The sequence below is a fragment of the Penaeus monodon genome, chromosome 42 (genome assembly GCF_015228065.2).
Source record: "Penaeus monodon isolate SGIC_2016 chromosome 42, NSTDA_Pmon_1, whole genome shotgun sequence".
In the NCBI taxonomy this organism is placed as follows: Eukaryota; Metazoa; Arthropoda; class Malacostraca; order Decapoda; family Penaeidae; genus Penaeus; species Penaeus monodon.
In genome coordinates this window covers 5,313,581-5,334,784 of record NC_051427.1, presented here as the reverse complement: position 1 = coordinate 5,334,784, position 21,204 = coordinate 5,313,581, and the positions used below count along the sequence as shown (strand labels likewise).

At 37.8% G+C, this 21,204-nt stretch overlaps 1 long non-coding RNA gene across 1 annotated transcript; it reads right to left on the bottom strand.

Moving 5' to 3' along the window:
• Nucleotides 1-18,641: 18,641 nt before the first annotated feature.
• Nucleotides 18,642-19,904, bottom strand: LOC119599016. Its single transcript, XR_005231050.1, has 3 exons — nucleotides 19,843-19,904; nucleotides 19,296-19,453; nucleotides 18,642-18,720 (listed from the first exon to the last, which is right to left on the bottom strand). It is a non-coding gene; the product is annotated as an uncharacterized LOC119599016 (long non-coding RNA).
• Nucleotides 19,905-21,204: the final 1,300 nt, after the last annotated feature.

The following is a 21,204-nucleotide window of genomic DNA, read 5'->3' as shown; positions in this document are numbered from 1 at the left end:
AATGAAGCGAGAAAAGAATCAAAAAAACATGGGAGACGAACAGAGAAAGGCCAGAGGAAGAAGAGCTGGCAGATCGAGGCAAAATCGAGGGAGAATCCGAGGAAAGCATCATCATCGTCCTGAGCAGTCAGATAACGAAAAATCATAAAAGGTGAAAAAGAACAAAAAGCCCAAAACGGCGAAGCGGCAGAAGAAGAATAAGAGGAATACTGGGAAGAAGGGAAAGAATCCGCGTGCAAACCCAAAGACATCGATTTCTCTGTGCCTGTGAGATACAAGCACGCGCCAGAGGGATACACAGTGAAGATTCTGAAGAAGAATCCGCTATAGAATCAAGTAATAGTTTTATAGTGATAAATGCCTTCTGCAGAAACACTGCCCTGCACTTCACCGTAGCTGTTTGGTAGTGATTCTCAATGCACCATCGATAGATAGATATAAATGTAAACATAGATATAGATATAGATATCAACACTTACAAACATACACACACAGACACATATCCCTTGGGCAAGGAACTTCACCTCGACTGCCTACCTAGCCACTGGGTGGCCAAGCCAGCCCTAGTCAGTGCTGGTCCCATGCCCGGATAAATAGAGAGAATGATTACCTAAAAGGTAACACCGGCACTCTCCGTGGAAAGCATCCAAAAGCATCACAACATGAAAACTACAATTAAGTATCACGATGTGACCACGGCGGCTCCGTGGCGGCGATCTCGCCATCGGGCCGCCGAGATTTCTCCTCGAGCCCAGCCGTCGCCCCCCCTTCCCTGGGCTCCTCCTCCTTGGGCTCCCCCTTCTTGAGCTCCTCCTTGAGTTCCTCTCTCCTTGAGCTCCTCCTCCCTGGGCCCCTCCTCCTCCCGCCTCGGATCCGTCACTCGTCCGGGTTGAACTGCAACCGCTTCCCGTCGACAAACGGCAGGCCGAGGACTGGGTCCTTGCAGCCCTCTGGCGTTTCTTCGGGCATCACATACAATACGCCATCTCGCGCCTCGCAGCCGAACGCCCTGACGCACAAGTCTGTGGCTGCGTACTTAATGGAGACTGTGTAAGTAGTTCCGTGCAATCTGATGTTAGGCACAAGACGACTCAGGGACAGGCCGAGCTCCGATGCCAGATCTAGGGAGCCGCTCGTGTAGAGCTCGCTGCATGTGTCGACGCCCATCTCCACGTCCTTCCCCTCGACGTCGATTGTGGTCACCGGCATCTCCCACTAGTAGTCAGAGTTGTACTCGCGGAATGTCAGTTTATTCCTGTCCAGGTCGATGATGCAGCAGTAAGTTTCAAGAACATTAAGACCAAGCAAGTTGTGTTTGAAATCGCGTGTAACCACGAATGAGGCACTGAGCACACATTCGCTGACAATCACCTGAAGCCTCAGAGTTCCCAGATCATCGGAGGAGGAATCACACACACACACTCTGTGTGTGTGTGTGAGTGTGAGCATGTGTGTGTGTGTGTGTGTGAATGTTTGTAAGCGTATGTATGTGTGTATGAATGTTTGTAAGTGTATGTATGTGTGTATGAATGTTTGTAAGCGTATGTATGTGTGTGTATGAAAGTTTGTAAGCTTATGTGTGTGTGTGTGAATGTTTGTAGGCGTATGTGTGAGTGAGTGCGCGCGTGTGTGTGTGTGAGTGTGTGTTGTGTGTGTGCACATGTGAGAAAAACAGAAAAATATCTGTATGCATTTCATAGCGCATGGAAGAGCGTTCGTCATGGTGCTCCATGAAAACTCAGAAAATGAAACCTGGAAATAAGCCGGAGAAAACCAAGTATACTAAGACACCTGCACTAAAAACAACGCGTCGCGGAAAGTTGGAGCTCTGAAGAAATCAATATGATAAGGAAAGAGAAGGTCCCCCGAATTTTTCAGTCTGTACGGGGCTGTAAAGATGGGAGAGAAACGTCTCGAAGGCATCCATGTTGGAGGACGAACATTAGCAACATCCGAAAAGCAGGTGAGAGAGGACACACTGAACGGAATGGTTCAAAAATCATTATATAGAAAGCATAAGGCTTAGTAATTAGCAAACAAAGTACCCAGAATAAGGATCACATATAGAAACAAAGTAACCAAGCATAGCTTCAAATTTTTAGGGAGGACTATTACTGAGCACTAGATGCAACTGCGAACAAAGAAAAAAACTCAGGGGCCTTTACTTTATTTTATAGCATCTGACCACATCCCAACTATGAAATTACAAAGGATGCCACGGCTGATCATCATCATCATCAAGGGGCTAACGCCAACGGGGGCGCAGACACCCTTCGCTTCCAGCCACGAGGATCCCTCGAGGCGAGTCTCCAGGCAGGCCCACGGCCCATCTCTAATTCCTCGCGACAGGTCTCGTTGAGCTGCCCAAGCCATGATATCCTGGGTCGTCCCATAGGTCTCCTCCACCCAGGGTTGTCTCGCAGAGAGACAACCTGATGGGCAGGATCATCCACAGGGAAACAAGCTAGGTGGCCATATAGCCTGAGTTGGCGATTCCGGATTATGCAAGAAACAGGTCCCTTGCTAGTCTCACGGTGTAACCGCCGGTTGGACAGTGGTCCTGCCAACTGTACCCTATGATCCGGCGAAGGGAATTGTTACAAAAGGCATCAAGACGAGACTCCAAGACACTGGATAGCGTCCAGGTTTCGCTTCCATAGAGCTAAACTGGCGGTATCAAGGCCTTCAAGACACAGCTTGGTCCTTCTGCATAGGTATCGACATCTGCAAATGCTCTTGTTGATCGAGTTCATGGCTCCTGTTGCCAGACCAATCCATCTATTGACTTCTTGGTCCGACGGCCCTGAGATATGGGCTACGCTACCAAGGTATGTGAATGTACAGGTGTATGCGGATATGTGTAGGTGAGCACTGATGTGTGCTCATAAACGTATGTGCGCATGCACGTGTGCGTCAGCATGCGTATTGCTAAAGCTGTGTGTGTATGTACAGTCATAAGTATGCGCAGGAGTGTGTTCGCATATGTCGGGTGAGTATACACATGTGTATGCGCATGTGATGTGTGCATGCATCTATACATGAGTATACGAGTGCTTGTATGTAGTTATGTATAATGTAAGAATGTGTATGCATATCACATGCAAGGGAGCATATGTAAAGGTGTATGTATGCTTGCGTGTGCATGTGCAAGAAAATGAACATATGCGTGGTACTTGAGGCATTTGTAGGTGAACAACTGTGTCTGCACTGGGCGTACATAAATAAAATCAGTGTATAAAATATAATCACACATATACACACTTCTGATAGTTAAGCCCATGCTCACGGGAGTATCCCCTGGCGTAGTGAGCAGGCCGTGAGTGGCGACACGTTAGTACACACTAGAAAGGGCCAACACTGCTGGAGGGGCTTATCAGTGGTATCCCGGCTAAACTACTCCCCCTTCCACGAAGATACACCTAAGCCAGTAGGTGGGAGGTAACACGGCTGCCATCCTCTCAATAAAAAAAAAAGACAAGAAAAAAAAAAAAAACATGACTGCACAAACAGGGCAACAGCCCTCATTCCCCGGAGGCGAAGGAGCCCCTGGTTACGGCGGCGATCAGGACCGTTCCAGAGTAGAGGGTGCTAAGACAACAGGCCACCCCACGTTGAACCTTTGCACATTTAATATAAGGACAATGAGAACTGAATCCGACTTGCTAGCAAATACTTGAGGAACTCTTTTTCATCAAATGGGATATTATAGGACTCTGTGAGGTTAGAAGACAAGGCGAAGAGCAGAAGATACTAAATGATGGACACGTGCTCTATTGGAGAGGTAAACCCCAGGGTAGCAAGCAGGAATTAGGGGTGGGCTTCTTTAGTTCAAAAAACATTTAGAAAAGAATATCGTGGAATTCTATAGTATAAGCGAAAGAGTGGCTTCAGTAACAACAAAACTAAACAATGGGTACAACTTAAAGATTGTTCAAGTCTATGCTCCAACCTGCAGCCACAGTGATAAAGAAACAGAGAGCATCTATGAAGATGTTCATTTAGCCAGCGAGAGTAAAAACCCATTTCACAATAATAATGGGAGATTTCAATGCCAAAATAGATAAAAATACAGTAGGAGAAACCGCAAAAGGGAATCACGGAATAGGTACTAGGAATGAGAGGGGACAAATGCTAGTTGATTTTGCGGAGGCTCGATCACCCATAATCATGAATATATACATTCTTCGAAAAAAGTCTAGAGCGGAGGTGGACATGGAAGTCGCCATCTGACATCAAAAACGAAATTGACTTCATAATTTCAAATAGGCGCGATATAGTAAAAAAAAAAATGTGGGTTATTAATAAAATAAATGTTGGCAGCGACCATAGAATGGTCAGAGGCCAAATTAAATTACACCTCAGAAGGGAAAGGAGTAAACTCATACGAAAACCACAGCCAAATTTAGCCAACTTAAAGACCAGAGCGACAGAATTTAACCTTAACCTCCAAAACAGATATTCACTTCTCAGCGACGAAGATCTCAACATTGACCAAATCAACAAACAGTTCAATGACATGATAAAGGAAGCTGCACTAGAAGTAGGCGGTAAGACCGTCAAGCAAAGCTCCAGCAAGTTCTCGGTAGAAACTAAAGAGCTTATGCAAAAACGTAGGGTCATGAAAATATCGGCAATCAGGGACAAAATAGAATTAGCCGAACTAACAAAGACTATAAATAAAAAGAAGAGGGAAGATGTACAGAAATTCAATACTCAAATAATAAATGAAACAGTGATCTCAGGTACTAGCATGAAAACGGTTAAAATGAGACTCGGAATAGGGAGAAATCAACTGTATGCAATAAAGAAACCAGATGGAGAAGTAACACAATAAGAATGAAATCATAAGAGTAGTGGAGGACCTTTACCGGGATCTATACAACTCAAATGAACAGCCATGGATAGAAGCGAATGCGGTAACTAGAGACGTACCTAATATCACAACAGAAGAAATAAAAAGAGCGCTTAAAGGCATGAAGAGAGGGGAAACACCGGGGGAAGATGGAATTAGTATAGACCTTATAATAGATGCAGGAGAAAATGGCAACAGTTAAACTAGCCAATCTTTTTAAAAAAATTCCTTATCAACGGGAAAACCCCCAAATCCTGGAAAATGGACAGAAAGGATACTAAAAAACTACGACCAATAAACCTCCTTTCAGCTACTTACAAACTATTCACAAAAGTCATCACAGATCGTATCTCTGACCGTGTGGATTCTAACCAGCCTAGAGAACAAGCAGGCTTTCGCTGTGGATTCTCAACAACAGACCACATCCTCACGCTCACCCAAATAAAGAAAAAATAAACGAATATAGGAAACCACTGTGTGTGGCATTCATCGATTACGAAAAAGCATTTGACTCTGTAGAGATACCAGCAGTACTGGAAGCTATCCAAAAAAAAGGGAGTAGAGGAGGTACACTGTAGAATACTGGCAGATATATACAAAGAAGGGACAGCAACCATCAAGATCCACATGGAAACCGACAAAATACCAATGTAAAAAGTTGTTAGACAGGGCAATACCATCTCACCAAAACTGTTTACAGCTTGTCTTGAGGAAATATTCACAAAGTTAGAGTGGAATGGAAAGGGTATCAAGATAGGAGACGAATATCTAAACAATCTAAGATTTGCAGATGATATTGTTCTCTTCAGTGAATCTGCAAATGAAATGCAGCAACTAATAAATGATCTGAATAGAGAAAGTCTGAAAATCGGACTTCGGATGAACAAGAGGAGGGAGGGCGGGTAGGGGGGAAGGAGGGAGAGGGGGAGGGAGGGCGGGTAGGGGGGAAGGAGGGAGAGGAGGGCGGAAAGGAGGGAAGGGGGGAGAGAGGGAGGGAGTGGGAGGGCAGGTAGGGGGAAGGAGGGAGAGTGGGGGATGACGGGTAGGGGGAAGGAGGGAGAGGGGGGGGATGACGGGTAGGGGGAAGGTTAGAGAGGGGGAAAGGAGCGGCCGTAGGGTTTACTTATTTTTTATCTAATTTTAACATTCGATAATTAAATGGTAAACTGCCACCACTGACCTTTGAGGAGTGTCAGGTCTCCAATACTTGGGATTAATTGATATCAAGAGGAAAACTGAAAGATTGTTTTCACTTCATTATTTATTGACTTATTCAATATTGCCTTAATCTTGGGTTCTAGAATTTTCTAAGTTAAAACTTGGGAGATCCGTCTAATAATTGTTCGAGTAACTCACCGGGTAACAGGTTCAAATGCACCTAGTGTGGGGTCTGCTCTGAGACTGACGACTTTTAGTCACACATTTTGTCGCTCAGCCTGGCTCTCTTATCTTTCTCTTCTTTTCATTGGTTCTTTTCCCATACACATTTCTTCATTGGTTATTCTTGTCCAATGACCATATTCCTATGGTTAAGACACGCCAACACTAACAACAGTACTCTCCACGTTTTCCCACGAATGATTCTGAGCCAGGTCAAAAAGCTATTACTCGTGTCCACTCCGCCTGATAGGTCAATGGGGTGCGAAACCACATACAAACAAAGGTTAGGTCTACCGCCATGTGGTGTACATCTGGGTAAGACTCTCTTGGGTTACTTCACTTGTTTCAATATTTCACTTGTTAAGGGATAAACCAGGCGTACACCACAGGGAGAGGGGGAGAGGGAGGACGGGTAGGAGGGAAGGAGGGAGGGTGGGTAGGAGGGAAGGGGAGAGGGGGAGGAGGGGGGGGAGAGGGGGAGGGAGGGCGGGGGAGAGGGGGAAGGAGGGAGAGGGGAAGGGAGGATGGGTAGAGGGGAGACAGGACAAAAGATGGACAAAGAATGTAACAGACTGGTTTATTGATAATATAAAGAGACAATAATATATATATATATATATATATATATATATATATATATATATATATATGTATGTATAAATGACGTACATTATCATCATTATTATTAATAATATTATCTTATTATAGCTATCATTGTTATTATCATTATTTGTGTTTTTGGCATTATAAATTTTATCATCATTACTATTACTATTATTACCATAAATAATAACATCACTATCAATGTCATTATTACTATCATTATCATTATTATCTTTTTTCATTATTACAGTTATTATTATTATTATCATTATTATTGTTGTTATTATAATCATTATTATTATTATGAAAACTATTATTGTAATTATAATTAATATTATCATTATTATCTTTACTGTTGTTATGATCATTGGCATTATTGCTATCGTCATTATTATTATTATCATCATTATGATCATCATCATCATTATTATTGTCATTATTATCATCATTATTATTATCATTATTACTATTGTTATCATTATCATAAATTTCACCCTTCAGTCCACAACACCCTCACCAGAGTTCTTAATGTCATGTTTCTAAAAGTTGGCACAAAGTGCTAATAAAGGAGGGTACAGAGGGAGTCTGCTCCCTGTCTAGGAAATAAAGAGAAGATAAAAAAGGTTAGGTTTGAAGTTTTCTAAAGCTCCAACCTATATCAATTTTATAAGAGCCAGCAAGGCTCTAGCACATCATCAACAGATCACCACACATACCATGCCTATGAACCTCTGGCAAAGGCAGGCAATCCTTAACCACAGATATTCAAGCAAAAAAGAGCTTGGACTGTTTTCTCACTTTCTGTGGAGGTCTAGCAGTGTTACCTACTAGAAAGTATGTGGTGGAGCTTTCATGAACTTCAGTCACTTGATACTAAACCATTCAAATCAGTGCTTATAAATATGGAAAGAATAGATCAAAGGCAACCCATAATACCATTTATACAATGATGTGCAAACTTTTAAACAAAATTAACCTTATGGATCCCCTAAGATTGTTCAGAAAAGCTGGCATGTTTCAAGAATAGGTCTGCATAATAAAACCCACCTAATTCAATACCAAATAGACTACTACTGATGTGCTATCAAACTATAGCCATATTACTAAGCAATACCAACAAATACACGCGTTGTGATTGGCCTCACTCGAATCATAACATCACTCAGAAGCATCCTCCAAACCTGCCCAAGCTCTATCTTAGGTCTATGCAGGCCAGATGTTGTGGAATTCAAGCATTTCATGGGCTGGGGGAAGTAGCAGCTCCTCCTAAAGTGAAGGTCACACTAGTCTATGCTGTCTTAGGATACCCAGATAGGATCACCGAAGTCTGGTCAGCTACAGAGAGGGATTGGTCACACATATTCAGTGTCCCTTTGACACTAATATGATATGACTTACTGCTGCATACCCCAACTCCATTATTATCATTATTATTAGTAGTATATTTATATTATTATTATTATTATTATTATTATTATTATTATTATTATTATGTTGTTATTATTATTATTTTTTTTTATTATTATTATTATTATTATTATTATTATCAATATTATTATTATTATCATTATTGTCATAATTATTATCACTATCATTAGTATTAATTTCATTGTTGTTGTTTTTTATTGTTATTATTATTATTGTTACTATTGTTACTATTATTGTTAGTCATTTTTATTAACATTTTCATTATTGTCATTATTATTGACATCATTATCATTATCAATATCATTATCATCATTATTATCATTATTATCACCAATGGCATTTGTTGGTCTTATGCATCAAGGGAAAACGTATCTGTTTAACTTCAAACATTTCCTTGAAATATATCTTCCATTGATCTATTTCTGGCTGTGACATTGGGTCATCCCATCCTAGCTTTTCTTTTGCAGTTTTGCAAGTAACAATGTGTGTGTGTGTGTGTGTGTGTGTGTGTGTGTGTGTGTGTGTGTGTGTGTGTGTGTGTGTGTGTGTGTGTGTGTGTGTGTGTGTATTGTTTGTTTGTTTGGATTATCCTTTCTATTCACTGGGTAGTGGATGCCTTATGCTTTTCTGAAACTTTTTTTTTTTTGCCAGTCAATATCCATATCCAGTCTCTTGTTCACATAAAAAATTAAGCCCTTTTTTTTAAGAAATTGAAAACAGTAACTCCAGTAACAATGTTGAATCTGTTAACAGGATATTTCTCTTACAAACTTTAATCCTGCTTTTAACTTGTTGCAGTGCATAAATTGATGAATATACTTTAAATTTAAACAATTTTTATATAATCACTATCTATTAATCAGGTTCCTTTTGCAATACATAATTTTGTTAAATATTTTCCTCAAAATTGATCTGTTTACGAGTTTTTTTTTTCATATGTCATATATTATGCAACTCAGCACTACTTTAAATAGATAATCTTGTGATTTCTTTTTTCAGTGTACTGGGTACTCCCCCCTTTTTTATATCTTCTTTTATAAAAATCTTTTCCCAGTTCTAAGGTTCGCATTAAAAAGAAAAACTAATTTATAAATTCACCATGTTATTGTTTTATGTACAAAAATATGCAGGCATCACTAATATAAAAATTGATCTTGTAAAGGTAGAATATTTTCTTTTACACCTGCAAACATTTTCAAGATAATTCAATATTACATTTAGATTATGTAATGCCACAGCAAATTATAACCATGGAATTCAACTTATCAATACAAAGTTTGAACTCTTATGGCTGAAAGGCCAAATATTACAGTATCAGCCTATTTTTTACCAGAATAAACACTTTACAAAACATATAGTTGTTACACACAAAATGTCAATAAAATCAACCATAATTTTAATAAAAATCAAAAAAAGATTTTTTAATCCCCATAAAATAGGAGACACATTTGTTTTTTAATCTAACTGTACAAATAATATCCATCTAGTAAAAAAACCAGATATTTTTGGAATATCGGCACTTGAGGAAAAATGATTACCATTTTTTGGTCATGGGAACTCAACCTATTCTTACATTTATCACTTAGCATTCTCCTCTTACTTAACCAACGGCAAACATAAAAATTATACAAATAAACACTCTTCTAAACATTTCTAGACTAATCCAAGAACACATTTTACTGTTCAGTTTGTGACGTTCACTTCACCAACTCTCCTACCGTGCAATTTTCCTAAAAGGAGAAGCACAGGACCAAACTCATTAACTGGTTTCACATCATTAGGCCCTATCTATATTATTTCACTGCAGACCTTTTAAACTTTTTAAATACTGACCAGAATTAGATTTACACTATTTCACAAGGCAAACATAGAGTTCATTTAAACTTCTTACAATAAACTTTACTAATGCTACTTTTGCCAGATTTTGTTGAGAAAAAAAAAAAAAATCATTACCTTTATTACTTCACTTTCCTTACAATACTTTTACTTTTCCTAGTATAATTACCCACTCAATATATTTTACAAACTTAAAAATGGGCTGTATCAATAGATACTCATAAAAATCCCTTACAATCAAATTTGTCATTACTCCCATACCTTCCAGAGTGATTATTAATCAACCTGATCATTTATTACAGCGATGTGAATATCATTTTACTTTCCATCCACCTACAGAAAATTCGGCAACAGACTTTTTATCCTTTCAATAATAACGTTGGTGTTGGGTTTAACCACCATGAGGCTTGACAAACAATGCTTGATTCTTTAGCATATCTTTCATACCCCCTTTATGAAAATATGTTTGTTCTGTCTATGTCAGTCTCTCGCTACATGCAAAACACTAAAAACGTACACCTGCACACACGCACCTGTGAACGCACAAACGCAAAGCTTGCTCTAATGACAAAATAAAAACTTACATTAAGTCCTCAGAAGAAAGGGGCATGTTTTTAATCATATGCTGACCAACATATTTGACCCACATAATTGTTGTAACACACAAAATACAATACACACATGGGTTTATAAAACCTAAGCATGCTACATAGGATGCTTTTCTTTTATACGAATTTTGACTTGATTCCAAGTTATCACATTTGGTAATAGGCTAGAGGAGAGAGCTCGGTAAAATACAGCTAAAGGGATGATTTAAATCTTAAAAAGTGACATTTGTGCAATTGCAACTTTGTAGTGAAAGAACCGACCTCACAAACACTGCATTCATTTAATTGAGAAACACACAGAAGGTGATCTCAAATTCCAAATCAGTTATTTGTTTTCTTCCTGTGAAAGAAATTAACAGAAAATTGCCAATCAAAAAAATTAGAAATTTATGAACATTTTTGCAACCTTCCAGCTGATAATTACCTTTAGCTTTTCACAAAAAAAAAGAAGGAAAAGAAATGGAAAAACAAGTCTCCAGACAGCATCAATATTTAAGCTGAAGCCTAACATATGGCACTAGTATCAATATTTTTAGGAGCAAAGAGTGTGAACAAGTATAATAATCCTGGTGCATTAATATCAAATCTTACCTACCCCTATGTAAACCATTACTATTATGCTATTCCATGACACACGGCCTTTGACTACTTTGACAAGAGGAGAGAAAAAAATTTTCTGTCACTCTCATAACCTCTCTGTATGATTAGGGTGATACTTTTAAGAATTTCTCCAAAACTGTTTTTAAAAATTGTGTTTCAACCCTTTCTTCCTCGGAAAACAAGAAAACAGACATTTCTACTAACTACAATAGTACAAAAGGTGACTTTTACAAAGGATCATTCCAAATAGCAGAAGAAAAAAAAGATTTTAGAAATTTTAAAAAGAAAACCACATCAGCACTAAAACATACTGGTGGTCTGCCTGCATCTATTTAAATCTGCTGTCAAAACCCGTTTTTTATTAGATTAAAAATCATATACAATATAAAAATCCAAATCTTTTACCATTCTAATCTGTTCAAACTCTGAAATTTGATTTAAACTGTAACATTTCTACCTAAAGTAGTAAAAAATGGAAACAAAATATAAATGAAGATTAAAATGTTTCATTTGGTAGAAACTTGAAAGGACAATAATGAACAGCCACATAAAAAAAAATGCTTGGTTTAATCTTACTTACAAAAAAGATCTAAAATCTTTTCCCCCACTATGAACTGTCTTTAATATTGACTACAGAGATTACGCAGGGAAAGATATCAAGGATATTCTCATGTAGACCCCAAAGTAATGTTTAGAAATGTCCTTTCAACATCTGTGTATTAGATTTTCTTAGAAAATATTGCTTACTACTTAATAGCCTATAAACATACAATTTTGGGGACCAGAATAAACGGTAACAGTTACTATTACTACAATTAATCGTTTTGACTTTGCAAAGAGTGAGAAACTTTTAACATAGATGGCACCTATCAGTACTTCTAAGGTTGGCAGTAATTTACTGGTACAGTGTAAAGTACACTATATATACACATCTGCTATGTATATATTATCACTTCACTACCACTGCATATAAAACTCTTTAACCTTATTTTCTGAATTTCACTTTCATTCTCATTATTGAAATTATTGTGGTTATCCAAACACACAGTAATTATCTAAAATAAAGCAGAAAAAATTGTCTTTTCACTAAATGTCAATATAAGTTGCAGAATTCTTTTTATGTTGGAAACGCGATCTGTAGGGTAATGGGAGCTAAGACTTTGACCCAGTGGGCCGGTTTGTGTCGGGGGGCCCTAAGGGGTCTGACTGTAGCAAGCCAGTCTTTCCTCGTGGTTGATCGAGGTTGAGGCTCCCTCGCTGTCCCAGGCTGTCGTAGACTGGATTTTTGAACGGTTCGGCTGCTGCAAGTGAAAAGAATATATATATTTATTTGGGAAAAGAGTCCTTATTCACCGTGACAAACGATATAAAACAATAATCTTATTGAAAATAAAACACAGACTATTCAGGCAACAGCATAATAATAAATTATAAAATATTTCAATAAAAAATTTCACATCATAAATGTAAATCATATATTGACTGTATCAAAATGCTATATAAATTGCTTCTTTATCTATTACTTTGAAATAATATACAATAAATAAGAGAAATTTTTTTAAAACCCTTGCACCTTCATTTTATTTACAATAACACCCATAACATGATCTGAAATAAGTATGCAACCTCAGAGGCCCTTCATTTTATACATACATACCTGTTGCTGAACCACTGTATTTTTGGCCCGATCTCAGATAAATGTTGCACATTATGGATAAACAATACCTGTTTGATTATCAGACAAAGATATACATTTGTAAAAAATGAAGAGATTGTTCATAGCATACCCCCCCTCTTTGTGTGTGTGGTGTGTGTGTGTGTGTGTGTGTGTGTGTGTTTTGTGTGTGTGTGTGTGTGGGTGTGTGTGTGTGTGGTTGTGTGTGTGTGTGTGTGTGTGTGTGAGTGTGAGAGAGGAGAGAGAGAGAGGAAAAGAGAGAGAGAGAGAGAAGAGAGAGAGAGAGAGAGAGAGAGAGAGAGAGAGGGAGGGAAAATCATCTGTAGGCAAAGGGTGCATGTACATATGTGTGCACACTTGGAAAACGCAATGTTGTATACTAGAACAGAAATGGGAAATCCATACAACAAATCAAGATCAGACATTCATCAAAAATATATAAAATGAAGGGGCTTAATTTCTCTACTTAAATTGGATTAGCTAGAATGGTGTCACAGTAGAGTAGGGTCTTTCTAACTGAACATATACTGTGGAGAATTTTTTTGGTGAATGACTACTGCAAATAATACAGTCATGCACTGCACAGGAGGGAAATATTGAATCTCTTCCACAATAGTACCACCCCACACTCTTTTCCTAATATCCTGGCTTCACCTCTGGGGCTGGCATAATGAAATGCTTGTACCTTTCCTAGAACAGGGAAGAGCTGGACTAAATTTAAAGAGCTTTTACCAAACTACATACCTTTTTGGAAAAATATCTCGGCAAACTAAGTTCACCTTCCTACCACTGCTATGAAGTGATTGGAATTGAAAGTTGAGAAAGGAAAGGGCTCATAGTCGCACATCTTTTAGACTTCTTCAGATTGATGGTAAATGCAGGAATCAACATAAGAGGTTCCACATATGGAGCCTATAGAGCTATTGCGGTGCATGATCTATTCTGCATACTTATGTATTTTTTGTGCAAATATATATTATTCTTTGAGTAAGTGTACTAATTGTGCCATATCATGAGGATCATCTAGCAATACTGATACCTTGCAGAATCAAAGTCTGTTTCAAACTCCAGCCTTTGCACCAAGGTTACATCACATACTGATTCTTTGGGGAAACAATATCTATGAAGGTTTCGACATAACAAGTAATATTTTGAACCATAACACCTTTAAAATAATTTCCCCTTCCATATTATTTCTTAGGGTATATAATAAGGATATACCCTAAATCTTGGATCAACCAATAATAATTGATGGGTAATCATTGCAGATTCCATCGACCTTCGGTAGACGTTGACACCAAAAAAACAGATGCATAAAAATTCAAGGAATACCAAATAGCATCTTTGTATTTCAAACACATCTTTACACTTCATATTCTTAGGGAAGGTCCAGTAATAGGGTGGTTTCATGCAGGGGTTCTCCCCAATGTTACAAAAGCACTTTCACCGCCCGTGAAACTGACATACGCCATAGGAAGAGACTAGAGAAAAAATTTTTGAGGGTTATATCAAAAAGTAGACAGAATCATTACAAAATCAAAGGTGTTGAATATATACACAAAGCAAAATAAGCTGAAGTGCAGAAAACGTGAAGACAGAGGTACTGTATGCAATGCAAAAATAAAATTTGGATTTATTAAAAGCTTAAAGAAACTTGTAATGGTTCTTGAAAAAACTGACAAAAAAAGTGTCATGTAAAGCTTTGGAGACAAATTTTACTTTTGTGAATTTTTTGTAATCATGAATTAAGTGCTCATCTGAAAATTTCAACATCAAAAAAATATACACAGTTTTCAAATGAAATAAGAATGCAGTTTAAAAAAAAGAGCTACTTTCAGCTCGACATAAAAGACTTAAGATTTAAAGAATTTTATAAATAAGAGCTATTCTAAGCAGGATCATTAAAACAACTCTATCCTTTTTCACTATTTAGAGGAAAATAAAATAATCTTAAAAAATAAACTCAAACTCAAGTACTAGAGTTCTACAGTTAACGACAGCGTTTCCACAGGAAGCATGACCAGGAGGGCAATCTGCAGGAATACCCGGGACTAACGTAAGCAAACCACGATTACCTGTCTGCTCAACTATCTAGAAAAAACATGCACACCTTATTTCCTTGCATGCAGATTACATAAAACAATGCTTAACACTTAATACCGTTCATCAGTACTATTTACCAATGATTTTACATTTATTCCTGGATTGGCTTACAGTACTTTGACTAAGAATTGGTGAAACAAATCTAAATGCAATCATGGTGCCTTTCTGAGTATTTCTCTTTTTTTTTATTTGGCTGAAAAAAGGAAGCAATTTTTAAACATGCATGTTCACATCTGGAAAGTTTATACTACTCTGTCTGGTATGACTTAGAATATCATTTTTAGGTAAAATGAATAAAGAAGTGAGTGTGTATATATAATATATAATATATAATATATATATATATATATATGAATATATATATACTTATATATATATTAATACACATACATACAATACATACATAACAACATTACATATACATAATAATACATACATACACATACACATACACATACACTATAACATACACAAACACACACACACACACAAACACATACATACATACATACATACATACATACATACATATATAATATATATCATAATATATATATATATACATATGTATACCATATATACATATGTATACCCATATATACATATATATATACATATATATATTTATAATCTATATACATATACATATATATATGCACATATGTATACATGTATATACATATGTATACATATATATATGTATATAAATATATATGTATATTGTATTTATCTATATGTATAGCGATATTAATATAATACACAACACACACACACACAACACCACACCACACACACAACACACCACAAAACAACACATCACACACCTACAACACACCTCACATAATACACCAACATATACATAAATACATATGTACATATATATACATAAATGTACTTTTATAAATAACATGTACTGTACAATTACAAGTAAAACATAAAAAGCACACTGTACATATTCCAAGACCAATCACCAAACGAACGACAACCCATTAAAAAAATTGGAAATTGTGCCAGTTCAGGCAAGAGAGGGGATGTGCGGCTAGACTATCTTACCGAACGTGAAGGGTGAAGACAGGGTATAGGGTCATCCATCCTGGTCTCAGAGGCATGCAAGTTACATAGGGATTGGTCAATCTCCACTGTGCCACGTTCTCTCCAGACGCACAGGGCTGATGCCTTTCCACGCTGCCTCTGCCACAGCCAGGCGACCACAATCGCCACCACCAACACAACGTCTGGTAGAGAGCAAGATGTAGAGACACGAGGAAGAGGAGAAGAAAGAGAATGATGGGGAGAGGAACAAGTGGAAGAGGGAAGACAGAAAGGGAGAGAGAGGATAGGAGAGCGAGGAGAGGAGAGAGAGGATGAGGAGGGGCAGGAGGAGGAGGGGAGGAGGATGGAGAGGGACGGGAGGGAGGGAGGGAGGGAGGGAGGGAGAGTGAGAGGAAGAGGGGGAGAGAGGGAGGGAGGGAGAGAGAGAGAGAGAGAGAGAGAGAGAGAGAGAGAGAGAGAGAGAGAGAAGAGAGAGAGACGAGAGAGAGAGGAGAGAGAGAGAGAAGAACTGACTTTAAAAAAGATGAATTAAGCAATAAATAATAAAGAAGAAAGAGAGACAAAAAGTAAATGCAAACAAACAATCCCGGGGAAAACTTACAGTTATGAAAATGCTAATGATAAACTGTTGCCGTATTGGGTGCAAAAACTCTGGGACTTTATCCTTCTGGAACTCCTCCGAGGTTTCACACCAAAAGCCCTGTGTATCCTTCTTGGCACCTGTTGGTTGATTACTTTATAATTCTATGAGGATGAACACAAAGGGAATTTTTTTAATAATCAATAATAAATAGAAATGCATTAAAGGAGAAAAAAAAAAAATCAATATACTGAAGTTTTTCCCAAATTAACTTTGCAAGGACTGCAGGACTGTCTTAAGAAATGTAGAGACCATAAAGAAAAAAAAAAGTGTTTCTAAATAATCATAATACTGCAACAAAAAACACCCCACTTGCAATTTGGCTGCAAGCTAGGGTCTGGGTTGGGACTGCATTCCCATCTTTTAAAGGGCACCAATCTTTACACACTGTCCTGATTTCCACAGTTGTTTCCCACCCCACTCCTCTGGACATACACAATAGGGCTCGCCGTATTGTATCTGCCATGAGAATAAAAAAATAAAAAATGTTACCAAATGGCATTAAAAAACCTTTCATATCAACAAACGAAAAAAAAAAAAAAACAGTAACATGCAGAAACTGAAATGAGATATCTGCAGTAAAAAACAACATCTGAATACATTAATATACAATTTATATGGGAACTGAAAATACCAAAATACCCAACCTGACATACACCTCCATGTCGACAATCCATTTTTTTTCAAGGATTTAAATCCCTTTCCCCAAAAGGTTTCTGGGCACTTGGGCCCCATTTTAGTCCAAAGGACAGTCACAGATCTCTTTATTGTTTAGCACGACACAATTTCCATTGTTTAAAAAGAATCCGGCGAGCATGACACAGTATCGAACTGATTTCTGTGCACTGAGTCCAGTGTAACCCCTCTTCGCACACACACTCCGGACCATTTGATGGATGTGGCAGGTGCCTATAATGGATCACAAATAAAATACAGCATTTCGGTTTCTGAAAAACTTTGTGTAAAAATAACATGGTAACAAAATATCCACCACATGAAAAGCCTTCCCTTTCCCAGCAAACACTAATTAAGTAGAAAATAATCTTACCCGATGACAATAATGATCACAGTCTTTATGTTGGCACCGGTCACCGCTGTAGCCAGGCGGGGCAAGTGCAGTTGGGATCATTTCTTCTAGATGGCACATTACCCTGTATCAATTATGAAAACAACATTATTAATCTAATGTGGTACATATTAATAGCCATAAAAGAGAAGGCATGCTTCATTTTGAGAGGAATTACATAATAAATTCTCATTACATTCTAAATTTATAAATTATGTGATATCTTGCCTGAGTGCAAAGCTTGATAATTTCATCAACAATTCTTATAATCTCTTTTCTATTCTCCTATGTAGTCACTTACAACCAATTCATATTAGAATTACTAGCACAGAATGCTCAAGTATCCTAAACCATTCTGTTACACTTTACAAAACCCTACCCTTTGGCAGTAGTTGTCACAGGCTGACTTCTCACACGTCATTCCATGGAACCAGGAAGGCATCGACAGAAATATTTGCCGCTGCCGGAGGCTATGGTGCATACACCATTGTTCTGACATTTAAGGGTGCCATCGCATTTCTGAGAATACAGTTGTCATCTATGTGTGGGAAAAGTTCATTAGATGTATATATTACTAATCAACCTCAATATTCTTACTATTGGATGACACAGTGCAGCAGGTCTTGTTACAGCAACAACAACAGTCAAGGAGAATAAAAAATCAAGTTGCACTGATATCTAATATATGCTCTAATAATAAGTCATTCATCATGGCAATAAATAAAAAAAAAACATATACCATATTCCATGTAATGCAAATTCATTAAAGATCAAAAGAGATACATACCTTTGCAGATGCTTCATACACATAAGCGACCCCTCCAACCACCATCACACTCGCCACATTGGTTCACCTTGGCGGATTTTACATATACCCTTAGGGAGAGAGGAAAAAAAGAATCTCTGAATTATTATTTTTTTTTTAAGGATTATCCACAAAGTTTTATATCTTGAGTGCTGAATATTACCACCATACACAAAAAAGAGAACTTTGAGTTAAATATAGTTTTCTATATGGTCACTTTGAACCATTCATATTGTAATTACTAACACAGAATACTTAAATATCCCATTTCAAAATTTTTAAAGTACAGCGCCTTTTCATTATGAATCACTGCCACACAAATGGTCCTATCTTTACTACAATCAAAAGTACTTCTAGTGTACAGAAGTTTTTACTGCAATATATGATGTCACTTAAGCAGTTTCACAAAAAACAAATACAAACAGAAAATTGGCTGGCATGATTAGAGGGTTTTTTTTGGCTGGGAGGTAACCCACTAAATTTGTCCACAGATCTACGTAATAATAGATACACATAGTAACTATTTTGGAATTATACATTACATTTCTGATTACCCTATCACACAAATCATCTGAAACTGGTCATTAAGAAGTCAAAGACGTAACACTATACCCTATACTGAGACCTACAGGAACAAGACACTTACATGCACGCAAAAGCCTTGGCATATGGAGATTTCACAATGGGTTCCGTGATACCCCGGTGAACAGGAGCACCTGGCTGATTTTGGAGGGCCAGGGTCTATGATGCACTTCCCCTCATTTGCACAGTGGAAGTCCTCACACAAATCTCTTTGACAGTTCCCTAAAAAGACAAGTAAGGTTTCAAGATACTGGCAGATAAATCAACAATCATTAAAATTGCTATCATCTGTGGTGTCTATCAATGAAAGAGAGAGAGAGAGAGAGAGAGAGAGAGAGAGAGAGAGAGAGAGAGAGAGAGAGAGAGAGAGAGAGAGTGAGTGTGTCAGAGACAGAGAGAGAGTGTCAGAGACAGAGTAAGAGACAGAGTAAGAGACAGAGTCAGAGTCAGAGACAGAGACAGAGACAGAGAGAGAGAGAGAGACAGAGACACAGAGAGAGGGAGAGAGAGAGAGAGAGAGAGAGAGAGAGAGAGAAGAGAGAGAGAGAGAGAGAGAGAGAGGATGAGAGAGAGAGAGAGAGAGAGAGGAGAGAGAGAGCTGCTGTTCTTACCATCTTTACAAGTATCGCAGTCCTTCCTGTCCACCCTTTTCCTTACACTGGCATTTTGGAATACCCAGAAAATTTTACTGCAGTTTCCCTGTTATGTGAAAAATAGAGAAAGTGAGAGAGAAAACTGATTACCATGAAAAGGATAATGAGGGTTTGGGTTAAAGTTAAATAACCTGGATCTAAAAGTCTCTCTATTCAACCACCTACAACATATTCTTACATTAGCTTACATTTTGCAGTAATTGTCGCAAATAGAGTAACGACAGGTTCTCCATGGTACCCTTCAGCACAAGAACAGAATGTCTCCGGCGCTCCATTAACCCAGTAAAGTCGACATGTCGCTCCCGTTTCACACTGTTTGCCCCTGCACTGTTCACATCTATCACCTGGAGATCACAGTTTTAAACAATGCATTAATGATAATAATGACTACAAACTGTTAAGTATATATGATTTAAATAAACTAATTTCATAAATAATGAATAAATTGTTTCTTTCTACTAAAACACTGTACTGGGAACCTCCACATCAGAAAGGAATTCACACTTTCCCTTTCCCTTTCTACTACTTTTTTTCACTCTAACTCTTCACATCCATATACATTCCTTCACCTAATCATCATCCAACACATCTATTACCAACGGGCCCACCAAATTTTGCATCCATCTTCCTGAAAAAGATCTAAAGGTTTGAGTTAAAAGTGGCTTTGTGCCCAAATGCAAGCATGGTTTTGAATGACAAAAGGCAATACTAAGTTGGGGGGAGTGATGTAAAAAGCAGTTTAGGAGCTGTGGATATCCTGTTTTTGTTGTTCACCTTTGGAATAAAAAAAAAAAAAAAAAAAAAAAAATATGTCAAGAATAAATTTTCATGGACTTTTTGAGGAGAAATAACAATAACAACATAGTGATTTTTTTTTTTTTTTTGCTTGTAATACCATCTGGAGGTAAGTGACACATAATTGTAAAATCTATATTACAATGAAGGCTGTAGCTTACAAAAAAGAAAAGTAATGATATCTTATCATTTTTCATTTTTGGCATCAATCCCTTTCTGAAGAGAACATAAATGCACAGTTCAAACTCACATTAAAATGTAATTTGCAGATACAGATGGGACTGTCTTTGTCATGTGGCAAGTGCCATTATTTTCAAAAATAATGGCACAAGTCTTGACTGGAGTTTCACACCTTCCCTGTCCAGTTTGGCCCACACGAACAGCGGAGAGACACATTACCGCCCTTGTCGGGGGAACTCGCTCACAGTGCCCGTTGTTCAGGCAGTAGCCAGAGCATCTAAGAGGAATAATCCCATATGCATCATTTCCTTTTTGCAGCATTTTAAGGAATCCGTTTACTTTTTT